General features: G+C 42.4%; 1 protein-coding gene across 4 annotated transcripts in view; it reads right to left on the bottom strand.

The window, feature by feature from the left end:
- The window catches only part of LOC148036147 (transmembrane protein (DUF788)), a 49,336-nt gene that overhangs the window by 6,770 nt on the left and 27,467 nt on the right, over positions 1-15,099 (bottom strand). For 2 of the 4 annotated variants that reach the window (XR_015690917.1, XR_015690918.1), the window contains exon 4: positions 3,181-3,521. The exons of the other annotated variants lie outside the window; for them this stretch is intronic. The gene's annotated coding sequence lies outside the window, so the exon portion shown is untranslated. The remainder of the gene's footprint in view (positions 1-3,180; positions 3,522-15,099) is intronic. 4 annotated transcript variants of the gene reach the window in all.

Raw genomic sequence — 15,099 nt, forward strand, 5'->3', positions numbered from 1 at the left:
TAATCTGATTTGTCCCTTGATTCAGGTAGTTGGTTGGCCTTTACCCGCTTTGATGGAGATGGATAATGCCCTAACTTCATTGATTTGTTGGTTCCTCACTTGAATTTGACTGAAAATGGCTTCAACCCTATTGAATCCAAGCCTTGGAGCTTTTGATTTTGGCATGCTTCCAGAGGTTGCTGCTAAACCCTAATTTCTGCTGTAGATTAGGGTTTACAGTAGAGAAATCTGAAATTTCTCAGCCTCAAATGATCTCAATGCCGTAATCTTTGGAGCAAGGTTGTACAAAGGCTAGGAAATGAGAGAGAATGTTGAGGAGAGAGAAAATTCAAACTTTCTTCGCAAAGAACTGAGAAAAATCAGTTATTTATTACTACTCCCCTCTCTCAATAGCCTATAGATGCTGTCACCTACTGTTGGGAACCCTCTCCTTACTGTCGCTTGCAATAAATGTTGCTGCTAACCGCCTAGATGTTGTCGACTACATTTTAGGGGTCCCCAGAAGCTGTCGCCTGTAACCAACCTGCTCTTTCTTGCTGGAAAATGGAGGAAAAACAATCCCAAACAGCTCCAACAGCTCTCCACTTTCTTCTTCTTCAGCCTCCTACCAGCCTTCATGGGCAATGACAACCTTTCCAAACGGTTTTCTAGTATTGTCCATACTTAAATATTAATTTTCAGTCTTTAAATACTGAAATTTAATTTAATAATCATTTCGATGCCCAAAAATCATTTGACTGGCCAATAATTAGATTGGCTAGGCAAATTCAATTCCCGAGTGTCTTTGCACCATCTTTGACCATTAGATTTGGCATTAGGTACCACTAAACACTTCTCTAGTGTCACCAACTCACACTTATGGCCAAATGAATGACCTAGGCCAACAACTGGCACCAAATACTAACAAGTGCATGTGCAACCATAACTTATAGCAACTTTTGCCTTTGATATCCCATGATTTTCTCGAGTCTCGGGCTCGTAAATTTACTCTTAACCCCAGTTGCACCTCACATGTACAACATTTACTTAACCATGTGATTAAAAATTAATCCACATATTAAGTGAAGCTTCAAAAATGCATATCCTCATAATAGAAGATAGAATGAATCCAAGGGTGGCAATTTGATAAAAGAAGTGTCAATGCTAAATAAGTCCGTCCATGAAGAAGCTCCTCACAATCTTGAGAATCCCGCTTTAAAACACAGGAGGCTAAGAAATCCACAGTCGTATCACCGTTATAGTTCCCCTCTGAAACCTCATAATAGAAGATAGAATGAATCCAAGGGTGACAATTTGGTAAAAGAAGTGTCAATGCTAAATAAGTCCGTTGATGAAGAAGCTCCTCACAATCTTGAGAATCCCCCTTTAAAACACAGGGGGCTAAGAAATCCACAGTCGTATCACCGTTATAGTTCCCCTCTGAAAGAGATGAGAGGTACGAGGTAACTACTAGAGAAGATGATAGTTAATGGGATGGAATCTATGGGATAGATGATGCACAATCTAGAACGGGTGAGGCTATGAAAGACTACCTCAGAGGACCCTACAATGAAAGGGGAATGGAGCATGTAAAGTCCTCTCTCCTACCAACCTATCGTTAAAATGGCTCCTAAAGAAGAATCCTCAACAATAGCATGCTCAATGAAAACAACCTAGGTACCGAGTTTAGTAAGGCCGTGAACGCAAAGGAGTGGAAACTTGGAAGCCGAAGTCCGAAACATGTAGAACTTCTGAAATGGAGTCGAATGGATAATCAAGCAACGGCAACAAAGTGCCAACACCACTAGTAGGCACCGAACAAATATTGCCAATAGTGACCATACCCCCAGATGGAAAAAGATCCTATAGTAAATCTTCTCCACAAGTCATATGATATGAAGAACCACTATCAATGAGCGAAGGCCCCTCTCTAAAGACAAGACAACCACTAAAGAAGGCTCCTCCATCTCATGGATGTGAAGGAACATGAACTTATATGTAGCAACTAGTATAGAAGTAGAGGAAGGCTTAGATTTTTTAATTCCATCCTTTAGTCTTGGCAAAGGTAAGGATATTTCTTCCAACACTTCTCCTCGACATGAGTGCCCTTCCCATAGTGTGGGCATTTAGGCTCGTCTGAATTTATGTCAGAGACAGAGGAAGACTTCGAATGTATAGCATGCTTCTTCTTCTTGTTCTTGGCCTTCTTGCCCTTCTTGTTGCCCCCTCCTCGAGCCTACAAGAAAGGCTTAGCAAGCCTCAATCAACTAATACCAATCTCCTTGAGTCACTCTTTGTGCTCCAAAACAAGTGGAGCTAGCTCTTCCCATAGAAGTCTCCTGAACCCTGGACACAAGCAAGCTAATATAAAAGACATCATACTTAGCAAATGATAAGTAATGAGAATCATCACCATGTCCTCTAATGAGATCATCCCACCAAAGAGATGCAAGCTCATCCTACATATCCTCCATCTTGTTAATATGATCTTACATAGAAAGGGAATCATCAACAGAAAGCATTCAAAGTTTCTTCTCTACGGTAACATAGTGGACAAAGGTCTTCTGATGGTACAGAGAAGAGAGCTTCATCCATACCTCCACTGCAATCCAAAGTTTGCGCACATGCACAAGGACACTATCCTACAGACTCATAAAGAGAAAAGATCACACTCTATAATTGAGCCAATCCCAAAGGGCTACTTGATCCATTGTAGAACCAATGTGGAATCCTCCATTGGGTAGGGAATTCAAGTACTAACAAACTCCCACAAGTCGAAGGTATCAAGAATACACTCCACTTTGTGGAACCAAAGAAAGTAGTTCACACCATCGAGCTGGTCTTCTTTGGGGAGAGAACAAAGCACGTGCATTTGAACAAAGGAAGTCATCATGGCTAGGCGAGGGCCTATAGTACAAGCCTTGATGTGAAAGATGTAGAGCAGTGGGAGGACGAAAGGGGCTCTGAGCTTCTCGATCTATAAGAGCGAGAACGAGGCTCTGAATATTGATCTTCGCGTCGCTCTTCACAATGGTTTGACTAATGTGGCCACATATTGGCAAAAGACTAAATGATCTCTGCATCAGAGTTATCAAAAGCATTGAACTAGTTGTAATCAATAACTCTTTAAAACCTACAAACTCACAATAAAATTTGTGTTTTGGTGTTGAGATGCTCAAACGGAGGGTAAATCAACTATACCTTGCAAAAGGAAGTTGTAGTTGCCCCCCACACTTTGTAGAAGGCCTAAACAATGCAAAAAATCCTTCTCCAACTAGAAGGGAACACAGATACCATGTGAGTGTGCACAACAAAAGAGGAAACACGAACATGGACAGAGAACAGAACAAAGACTGCAATGAAAGAAAAAAATGAAAGGAGAAAATCTGCATTGAGCTGAATGAAAGTTGAATACGAAAGAAAACTGATCAGTCCTTCCCTGCACACAATCCAAGGCGTCAGTGAGGGCATCCGATTAGGATGGTGACGAAAGGCAGCACCGAAAGACTGATGACTCCTTGCATGTCAAAGAGTGCTGAAACCTGCAAAGGAAAACCTATGAATGACCAGCCAAGTGTGGGAAGGGCTATAAATAGCCATAAATGGCCAAATTTAGCTAACCTACTCCAAGAGGCCAAAAATATACTAGCTGACTAGTAAAAAACCAATAAAATAATGCTAGCACAAATCAACAATGGACCACCCATAATAAATGCAAATTGCCCATGCAAAGAAATACTCTAACACACTAACTCAAACACAATCATACGACAAAGCACAAGCTGATAACTGAACACAATTAGGATTAGAGTAACTCAAAGACAATGAATACATTGAATCATGAAATAAATGAATTGGAATAGAATATGATGCTTATGTGAAGAAATGCTCTAAACGCAGATAAAACAAAACAAATCATACGACAAAGCACAAATTGATAAACACAGAACACAATTAGGGTTAGGGTAACTCAAGAGACAGTGACCACAATGAAAGATGGAAGTGAATGACTACTGAATATACATTTCTCATTGCAACACATCTTTAAGTATCATGGTATGCCAGCATCGATCATTAGTGATCAAGACCCCCGGATGACTTGTTTATTTTGGAAGGGGTAGGATACCACACTGAAATTCTCATCATCCTTCTATCCGCAGACAGATGGTCAATCTAAGGAAGCAAATTCCACAGTGTTAGATCTTTTGAGGTGCTATGTTTCAGACCACAAGACACAGTGGGAGCATATCTGCCCTTGGTTGAATTGCTTACAACAACACAGTGCATAGTTCTATGGTCAAAGCTCCATTTGAGGTGGTTGAGTGTGGCAAGAATCTGCAAACTAAGGATAAGATCTTTGAGGCTGATCGTTACGTGGAAAACTAGGATGTAGCCTATGCAAAGATAAAATATGCACTTCAAAGATCGCAAGAAAAGCAAAAGAGGGCAGCTGATTGCCATAAACGTGCTTTACAGTTTGCAGAGGGTGATTATGTATTGCTGTATTTTGAAAAGGCAAGGCTAAAAAAGATGAAAGGAAGAGAAAGATTGTATCTGAAATTCAGTATGAGACACTATGAGCCCTTCCACGTGTTGGAGAAGATCAGCGATAAGGCATATCGACTGAAATTACCTCCACATTGGCCAATACACAATGCCTTTCATGTCAGTTTGCTGAGGCTCTTTCTATTGGGTGTAAAGGCCCTTTACGCGCTCTCCCGTGTATATATTACTTCACACATGTAAACTCACCCTAGCGGGTGTAAGTGTACCGTATCCTAAGTATAAATACATTATTTTATTCTTTGTGTCTACCACACTGATACACACCTATCCGTTGACTCACTCTCACTCTATCCCACTGTTCAACAATGTTCAGCTAAAGGTCATTGAGCTCCTCGATTAATGTGCATGCTTTTAGCTCTCTTTCTCTATCTACTTCCACTTCAACTCTACAATCTAGTATCAGAGCTCGACAATCCAAGCTGGTAGATGTGACTCGCAACACTTGTAGTTGATAGGCACAGGCAGCACTCAACAGTCGATAGGTGCAGGCAATAGCCAGCATTCACAGTCGTCGACAGGTGTAGGTGAGAGCCGCAGCTACAGGTGAGAGGAAGCAATCATAGGTGAGGGGAACCAGTCGCAAATGACAGGAGACACCTTCGCGATAGGCACAGGCAAGCAGACTGTCAACAGGCAACTGCTACGCAATTGAAGACTGCCGCATGACGGGCAACTACATCGTGTTGGGTGACTGGAGGTCGGACTGCACAGACGACGAACAAGTCACGCAGCCGCACAATCGACGGGCACGTCAACGGCCCCAATATTCATCTTCAATCTGATTTATTTCCCCTCATGCGGGTGTTCATGTGAGCAAGCACAGAGCACGAATCTGTGTCAATTTGCTCCATAAAATTTGGGGCTTTTCCCAAATTTGGGGCCTGACATATATTTCAAAGACTTCTGAACCATAAATTGCAGACATTGAGTCCACAGGCGTCAGAAATTTCGGGAATTCTCAAGTGCAAGTAAAATTTTTGCTTGGTTGAGCCAATTTCTTGAAAATTGTGCACTCTTGCACCTCGAAATTCAGGGCTTTTGCAGAAATCGTGAAATTTTCGCAACATTAGCCCATGCTTGACGCTCGGGAAGATGTATGTATGCAATTGGAGCAGATTCACTGCAGAAATTTTCTAGCTTTTCACATTGGTGATATATTTTGAGTCGTTTTGAGACCGAACAGTGAAATTTGCAGCAAATTCACTGCTGAGTAGGAGTCTTTTGAGTTTTGGATGCTTCAAGTGCTCTAGATTGCAAAAAATAATAGCACTCTCTACCACTGAGGCTGAATATATTTCAGCCACTGAAGCTGCAAAAGAAGCAGTTTGGCTTGGTCGTTTGGTCAAGGATTTTGGGCTGCCCACCAAAACACCTGTACTTAGATGTGATAGTGTATGCCTCGATAAGAATGCCATGTTTCATGCACGTACCAAACATATTGATGTTTGGTATCATTTTATCAGACAAGTTCTGGATGATGGTCTAGTCACCCTGACTAAGATCAAATCACAGGATAACCTTGCAGATGTTCTCACCAAAAGTCTTGCAAAGGCTCCACATAAGCATTGCATTAGACTTGTTGGTCAAAGGTTCGTTAAAGGTTCGCTTCGGACCTTTAAGTGGGAGGTTGTTGGGTGTAAAGGCCCTTTACGCGCTCTCCCATGTATATATTACTTCACACATGTGAACTCACCCTAGCGGATGTAAGTGTACCGTACCCTAAGTATAAATACATTTTTTAATTCTTTGTGTACCACACTAGTACACACCTATCCATCGACTCACTCTCACTCTATCTCACTGCTCAACACTGTTCAGCTCAAGGTCATTGAGCTCCTCGATTAATATGCCTGCTTTCAGCTCTCTTTATCTACTTCCGCTTCAACTCTACATTTTCATGGTGATGCGCCAAAGAATATGTCTACTAAAATTCAGCGTGAGATTGAGCTGGATGAGATTTTGATACTTGAGCAGATTTTGGCATATAAGGGAAAAAAAAGTCAAAGGTAAAGTTTCCATGAGATAATTGGTGAAATTTTAGAATTATTCACCAATGGATGCCAAATGGATGGAAAAGGATGACTCGACAGACCATCCTCACTTGTTGCGGCTTTACCTAAATGCCTTTCAGTTAGAGTTAACTTTAGTTCGGGATCCATCAGGTTCAGCAGAGCAAGGGTCTGGAATATTGCTTGATGATCAAGGGGGAGGTAGCACTTCCACTCCTCCAGTTATGGACAGCTCTCATATATAGTGGACCTTGGATATATTCAGCATGCATCCAAGGTATTGCGCTAACAATATGTTTGCCATGAGGTCACTACTTAGTGTACTAGTCACTGTGAGATATATGCAAATAAGTATGAGTTTCACCTAGGCACTGGAACTATACTTTTGCATCAACTTTTAATCAATTTGGCATGAATTTTACCTTAATTTTGAGACGAATTCCAATCAGTTTCAACTTAGTTTTTTATCAGCCTAAGAACCATTTATGGTTACTTTTGGGATCAGCTTCGCATCAATTTTTGCATTGATTGCTAGTCACTTTTTGCAATGAGTTTGTGATCAGTTTGGAGTCACATTTGCCGCAGTTTGTGATCAGTTTCTCAAATCAACAAGTGATCAGTTTATGATCAGATTATGCTCAGTTTTCAATGGTTTACATCCGGTTCCAAGGACAACAGCATATGTTATGATGCCGTTGATGTTTTAGCCATGGTTTATGCTTGGTTATGCTATGCTATGGTTTGCTTTTGCCAAATGAATTGAGCTCATGAGAAATAGACATGTCATATGATAATCTGGCAATGTTTTTGAGATTCTTTGTGAGTCTTATGTTATGTTATGATTGGTTGGTAATTTTCAACATGTGCTGGGCATATGGAATGGTTGAGCAACAGTGCACAATGTTGTGTTAACTATGATGCCTTGTGGAAATTCCAATCCACTATTTTGCTTTTGATGCATTTGGTAGTGCAATCGAGGACGATTGCAAGGATTTTAAGGGGGAGGGCTGTCATGAAGACATGTATTTTTGAAACCTCACTTAACATGTGGATTAATTTTTAATCACATGGTTAAGTAAATATTGCACATGTGAGGTATAACTGGGGTTAGAGTAAATTTACAAGCCTGAGACCCGAGGAAATCACGGGATGTTAAAGGCAAAAGTTACTATAAGTTATGCCACACCGGTACTTGGTGGTATCTGGTGCTAGTTGTTGGCCTAGGTCATTCATTTGGCCATAAGTTTCAGTTGGTGACACTAGGAAAGTGGCTTTTAATAGTACCTAACACCAATCTGATGGTCAAAGATAGCGCAAAGACACTCGAGAATGAAAGTTGCCTAGCCAAATTAATTATTGGCCAATCAAATTATTTTTCAAGGCAACAAAATAATTATTAGATTAATTTTCAGTATTTAAAGATTGAAAATTAATATTTAATTATGGATAATGCTGGAAAAACCATTTGGGAAGGCTGCCACTTGTCAAAAATGCCCATGCAAGACTTAAAAAACGTCCTTAGAGACTGGAGAGAGGCATTTTTAGTATATTCAGCCTACAAGAGAGAGGGAGAAGATGCTACTGATCTGATTTGCAGCCATTAGAGGACCTTCTGAAGCAGCCAGGGACAGGAGAAGACCAATCAACAACATGCGACAACATCTACAGGCTGTTGAGACAAGGCAGCAGTAGTAAATGATTCATTTTCTTCAGTTCTTTGCATTTGCAAGTTATTAAGATAGGGCAGAAGCAGTAAATGACAAATTTTCTTCAGTTCTTCGCGAAGAAAGTTTGAATTTTCTCTCCTCACTATTCTCTCTCATCTCCCAACCTTTCTACAACCTTGTTATGAAGATTACAGCATTGAGATCACTAGAGGCTTTCTCTATTGTAAACCCTAATCTATAACAAAAATTAGAGTTTAGCAACAGCCTTGGAAAGCGTGCAAGAAATTGAAAGCTCCAAGACTTGGATTCAACAAGGCTAAAGCTATTTTTAGCCTATTCAAGTGGAGGGACCAATGAATCATTGAATTTGGGGCATTTTCCATCTCCATCAAAGCGGGTGAAGACCAATTGATTGTCGGAATCAGGGGGCAAATCAGATTGAAGACTTGCTAGTCATTTTGGACAGCAAGGGAAATTGGAATACCGAAAGGGATTAAGAGAATCCCATTGTACATCAACTTCTTCTTCAATTAAGTTAAATAAATACCGAAAGGGACGCTAATTTTAGGGCCAACAGGGTGTCCAATGTCCAAGATTATATGGTAAAGTGTGCATTTCAGTTTTGGGAATTTGTTAATTGCTGTAAATAGTGCTTAATCAAGTCATTCACCGCCCTATTCAAGGAGGAAGGCTGGTTACACAGTGTTTGTCCCATTAAGTCGCAATATCTCAAAGTATAGGAAATAAGGATGATAGCCTCACTACCTTCATAAAACAAGTAAAACAATCCCACACACTACTATAATAAGTGCTTAGGGATTACCTAAGGGTGTGTGTATGTCAATCGTATAGAGAATGTGTGGAGAGACTAGCACGACAACATGAAAGTAAGCAAGACAATCAAAGCCAACGTACAAGCATAGGGAAAAAGTGCCTTTGGAGACTACCATGTGCAATGCCACGAGTATAGTGAATCCAGAGTCAACCACTCCAAGGGCGACCGAAAAGGGATAAATACGCACAAATGCATGTTTACATGAATAGAATATCAATGCATGGGATAATGCAAAGAAAGATGAAACTTATCATACTCATGCAAAATATGATGCAATGGTGCTACTTGGACAATGCTCTCACAAGAAAATTGTTCACTTGTTTAAGCCCTCTTTTACAATCATGTCGGTGTAGAGGACACGTCAGCAGTACGGCAGGATGCCACGTGGCACTGGGTAGTCGGACAGCAATTCTATCTAGTTGGACTGCACAGTCAACCAGTTTACTGCAGTCGGCTGCATTTAATGCAGCCGACCTGGTGCAGTTATTTCCTTTTTTTTTTTTGCTATTTATAGCCGGTTTGTGGCACACTTCAGCATCTATTCACTTCAGATTCTGGACTTGAGATCTGTGGCTGAGACAGGCTGTGCTCGGGCTGACGGAGATCGAGGTCATCAAGTGGAAACCACGCAATATTGGGCTCAGTCGTGGACAATGTTGGGGGTAGACCTGACGAGGAGTTGCGCCCTGATGTGGGGAAGAGATCTCCAGAAGAAAGCACGAGTTGATATGGAATCCTTTGTCCTCCAGGAGACATACGCAGATATTTCCTCTGCCCCTGTGTATATTTCTGCACTCTTATACAGCATACTACACTGCAAATTTTCTGCATTTACACTGTCTCCTTTTCTCTCTCTCTCTCCTCTCTGTGTTCACTATCTCTTAGTCTTTGTCCTACGCTTCCGCATCGCTGCACTCTGACATGGTATCAGAGCGGTGAACATGGACTGTCTGAGGGCAGAACCTATCTGAAGAGGAGATTTCAGCGCGATATAAGGCTGTGTTTCCAGGATTCGAGGGCGAGCGGGAGGGCTGCGCATCGGATCAAGGCTGAAGCAAGCGTGGGCATGCGGAAAAGGAGTCTAATCGGTGAATTTGCTGCAGGTTATTGCTGTTTGAAGGGGAGGAAGGCTGCGTTTGAGGCCTTCCATTGCAGATTTTACTTTTTCATCGCCTCCGGGGGGTGAAGAAGGTTTGGGCAGCGGAGGAACCAACCCTAGAAGGCTGCATTTACACAGTCAGAGGGGGCTGATTTTGCATTTATGCAAGTATTGCAAGTTAACATGTCTACAGAGACTAATTTGGAGTTCCAGGCGAGAATGGACAGGAAGGTGTGTGTCCTACCAGCTCTTCCATCGGATCAAAAGCTTGATGGTGACAATTATCGCATCTAGTGGGTGATGATGTTGGCCATTTTGGAGTCTTATGATTTGGCGGAACTGGTGATGGAGGAGATTAACAGACCCTCGGTGAGGGATAAGTCCAAACTCTCTTCCAATGCTCGTGCAGAGTTGACCAAGGCTCAGCCTCATTGGGACAAACTAAATGCCAGGATTCGATCTTTTCTATTTCTGTCTTGCACTACAGCCGTGATAGCTCACATCGAGCACTTGACGGTGGCTCGAGAGATATGGCTGGAGCTCAACCGGATGACCTTGATGAAGAGGGTTTCTTTGGAGGTGCAAATGCGGACTTTGTCCATGAATAAGTCTTCTTCGCTTCGGGAACACATCAACAAGCTTCGGCAGCTTCAGATGCAGGTTCAAAATGAGGGGAAGCCTATTTCCTCCAAAGACATGGGGATCACTTTACTATCCCAGTTGCCACCACGATTCGGTACCTTTTATTCCACCCTTATTGCATCAGGGCGGGAGTCGACTCTTCAATGGGAAGAGTTGGTTCCTATGGTCTTGGACCAAGAGGAACAATTGAAGGGACAAAATGCTTCCAAATCAGAGGCTTTGGTTGATCAAGCCTCTCAGAAGAAGGGGAAGGACCAAAAGAAGGAGCATAACAAATCCAAGAAGGACAAGGAGAAGGAATCGACTTGCCATATTTGTGGTAAGACCGGTCACTAGAAGAAGGATTGCCCCGACAAAGACAAAAAGGACACCAAGACGAAGGACACGAAGGATTCTGGAGTGGTGGCTGTACCCTCATCAGCTGCCTTTCTACACTTAGCAGTCATTAAGGGCTCTACATTGAAGACTTCTGATGCTGCGATGACAGCTCCCCAGGCCCGAGAGTGGATTGTGAACAGTGGTGCCTCACGGCACATGACTCCTCCTTCCAATGGTGTTGCCCATTTGCGACCTTCACGTGGGCAGATTCTCATTGGAGATAGCTCTTCTGTGTCTATTGTTGCACAGGGTGAGATGCAACTTATTCCAGATGGATGTGGTGGTACCCACACTTCCGAGGTGTTGCATGTGCCAGACTTGGGATATCATTTGCTTTCGGTCCATAAGATTTGTGCTCTTGGTCTCTTGGTGGAGTTTGACAGTAATATTGTTCGCGTCCTTGATCGTGGATTGAGAAAGGTTCTCTTTGCAGGGTATAAGGAGGATGGCACCTACAAGTTGAAGTCTTCCCCAGCTCTTACCTCTTAGTCCTGATGGCCTATGACAAAGGATGATCCACCAAGGTCCAAGTCCCATTTCGATCAATACTATCCAGTTCCTTCTCCATGGCCTCACGGTATAAAGGGTCCTGGAGACCCTCCTGCCAATTGTTCAGCTCAAAATGTGCAATGTAATTAGCTATAAGCAACAATGCATACAAAGCCTGAGAGGCGAGCCAGGCAGACCTTCTAGGACCCTCCAAAGGAAAATCCAGAGGAAGGATCCCCGAATCCTGTATGGTTTACTGGTACCAACAAGATAACGGGTCTCACGGAGAAGGCTTGGGAGCTGAAATAGTTGCAAGAAGATCAAAAGCGCGCAATAGACCCGGCTCAAAAGGCACGATCTTATATAATGTGAGGAGCGAAGGTGAGAATGCTGAGTCCAATTCAAAAGATTGCACAATGTCTCTCTTGTCAAAGACGACATCCCTCCTAACAATCACCTTGTTCGCCTGAGGATTGAACGAACTATAGGCTTTTGCTTCGAAATAATAGCTCACAAAGACCAAGATATCTACTCGAGGGGTGAGCTTTCCTATCTTGTCACTGGGAGTGCACGTATACATGAGACTACTGAAGACTCTGAAGTAAGAAACAACGGGCCAAGTGTCAAAAAACACCTTGCACGAAGTTTTTTTAGGGATCGCCGCAATGGGACATCGGTTAAGGATGCACATCGAAGTATTAACAGCCCCAATCCAAAGGTGCTTAGGGAGCTCTGTTACGAACAACATAGTGTGTGTCATATTCATGACTGTCCGGTTCCTATGCTCTACGACTCCATTTTGTGCATGACAATTGGTAGAGATGAGCTAGCATCCAATGCTCTGCTCCTACAGAAACTCTGAAAACTCGTGGGAGGTAAACTTGCCACCAGTATCACTCATCATAGTATCCACATGACAACCAATCTGGTTATGAGTCAGCAGCACCCAAGCACTAAAATAAGTGAAGGCATCTAGCTTTACTTTAGGAAGAACACCCATATGTACCTAAAGAAATCATCCACTATCAAAAAGAAGTACAGCGCGCCATTCAAGGCGGCAATGGATGTGGGACCACAAAGATCTACATAAATGAGCCTAAGGGGTTCCTCAGCACGAGTGGTAGACTGCTGAGAAAAGGATGTATGATGTTGCTTACCTAGCTGACATGCTTTACAACCTCTTGAGATAGTTTTAGGCGTGGCAAGTTCTCAATCATCCCATGACACGACAGCTCATAAAGAGGGTCACAGCTAAGATGGCCTAAGTGAAAATGCCAAAGACGCTCAAAGTCCATGGACTCCCCTATGGTAGCCAAGGCTTGGAAGCAATGTAACTCTGAATCATCGACAATTGGCTTGGAAAGAAAATGGATCGTGAGATAAAGGCCATTAGGTTGTGCCTTGCCGCAAGCAATCACTAAACCAATCTCAGTATCTAGAATCTCGACTGTGGTCGTTATGAAGAAAACTGCTCGCCCCAATTGACAAAGTACTGAACAAACAACAAATTCACCCTAAGTTGAGCGACATGATAAACACTATCCGGCAAAGCTAGATCTGGACCCTAGTTAGTGTGAAAACTCACGCAATCGTAGGTCTGAATCTTAATCAAGGAGTTGTTTTCTATGAGAACTCTTCCGATTGCTATCACGGAGACATGAAATTTTGAGATGCTCTAATCTTGCCAATAACATCCCATTAAGATATTAATTAAATGCGCAAGGCTGTTTAGTACATGTGATGCAGATGACAGTTATTTCATGGTAACAGGCCAAGGACCCCAAGGATGCAATGAGTACAATCCTCAAGTTATCTGGACATTTTCTAGCAATTTGAGCCATCAAAGGAAGAGATTTCCGTCAATCTCTACTGTAAATCCTAATTTACAATAAAAATGAGGGTTTTGACAGCCACCTTGGAATGCTTGCTCAAAATTGAGGGCCTAGGACTTGAATTCCTGCAGCTAAAATTGAGGAATTTCAGAGAGATTCAAGAGGCCAACCAGTCAAAATCAGATTTAGGGCTGAATTTGTCTTTCAAGGAGCACGGTGAAGGCCAATTCCCAAGCAAACCAAGGGGCAAATTGGTTTGGAGGCTTACTGGTCAATTTTGACAACAAGGGGCACTTAGATTAGCTTAGGAGATCAAAGAATCTCAGTTGTACTTCTTCCATTTGCAATATAAGATAAAGAAATACCACAAGGGGCGCTAGTTTTGGAACCAACCAAATGTCCAATATCCAAGATTGAAGTGGTAAAGTGTACATTTTCAGCTTTTGTGAATTTTATACTTGCTGTAATTAGTGTTGTCGGAAAATGAAAATTTCCTCTATAGAAATCATGTGATAGGTAGCTCCACTATTAACAAGCCAAACATGTGCTAATGTACTTGGTTGTAATGAGTGGGCCTCTGCAGTCACCTCGTCAAGAGGCAACTCGCAGATATGAACGAGATTCACATTTGACGGCTCTAAGGAGACAATATAGGCCTTTGCAGGCCAATAAGACAACCCTTTGGACTTGAGTAATTCACCGACTCTAATGGTTGACTGGTGACAGTGTAGGTCTGGCCTCACACTACCCCTACTGGGGGTTGCTACCACCTTGCTTCATCTGTTGGGTGTTACTCGATGAGGGTGTGAAGGTCTAATTTTTTTTTGGATTTTGGTTGTATGCCTCTTGCCTTGGATCAACACTCATCATCATAATGGCCAGCCGATTCTTCTTAGATACATTCTGTCATCTAGGTTTGAAAGTTGACTGTGTGATTCCTTGGAATTCACTAGCCTTGTTCTAATTTTGATTTTGATTTCAATGTTGTTTGCCCTTGCCATGATGCCCTTCTCAGAAGTTGCAAGGAGTGCCCTCTCTATTGAGGATGTGTTGTGAAATTGATTGAACAACCCTGCATAATGCAATAGTTGACACTCAAACTTATAAAATGTGGACATCTAAGGCTGTGAAATCACTTGCTGCACAAAATGGAAACATTTTCATGGCAACTTGTTAAGGAACAGCATAACCTGACCGTCAGAGGACTTAGGAGCTCCAATGGTTGCGAACTCAACGAGGAAACACCAATACTCAATCAAATTAACTTTCAAGTCATCCTAGCTTGTGATTTTGAAGTTTTGGAGCTCATGATCCAAGTTGATGCAGCAGGTTTTTTCCCGAGCCACACAGCGGTTGATCAAACCCCCAACGCTCGGATGCTAAGTCAAAATGCCGAAGCTAAGAATGAAACTCAAGCAATAAGCCCTGCATAAGCTCACAACAATAGCAGAGGTGTTACGAGCCTTCCATGAGTGGATGACCTCGTATGGAACAAGTGTAGGATCAGGTTGGGGTTCCAACCCCTACACTAAATCCCATGGGTTCTGAGAGTCTAAGACACGCCTCATCAAATTAGACCAAGTGGTGTAGTTTGACCCCTTGA

The sequence above is a fragment of the Lygodium microphyllum genome, chromosome 5 (genome assembly GCF_053477565.2).
Source record: "Lygodium microphyllum isolate KBCC chromosome 5, Lygodium_microphyllum_v1.1.10, whole genome shotgun sequence".
NCBI lineage: Eukaryota > Viridiplantae > Streptophyta > Polypodiopsida > Schizaeales > Lygodiaceae > Lygodium > Lygodium microphyllum.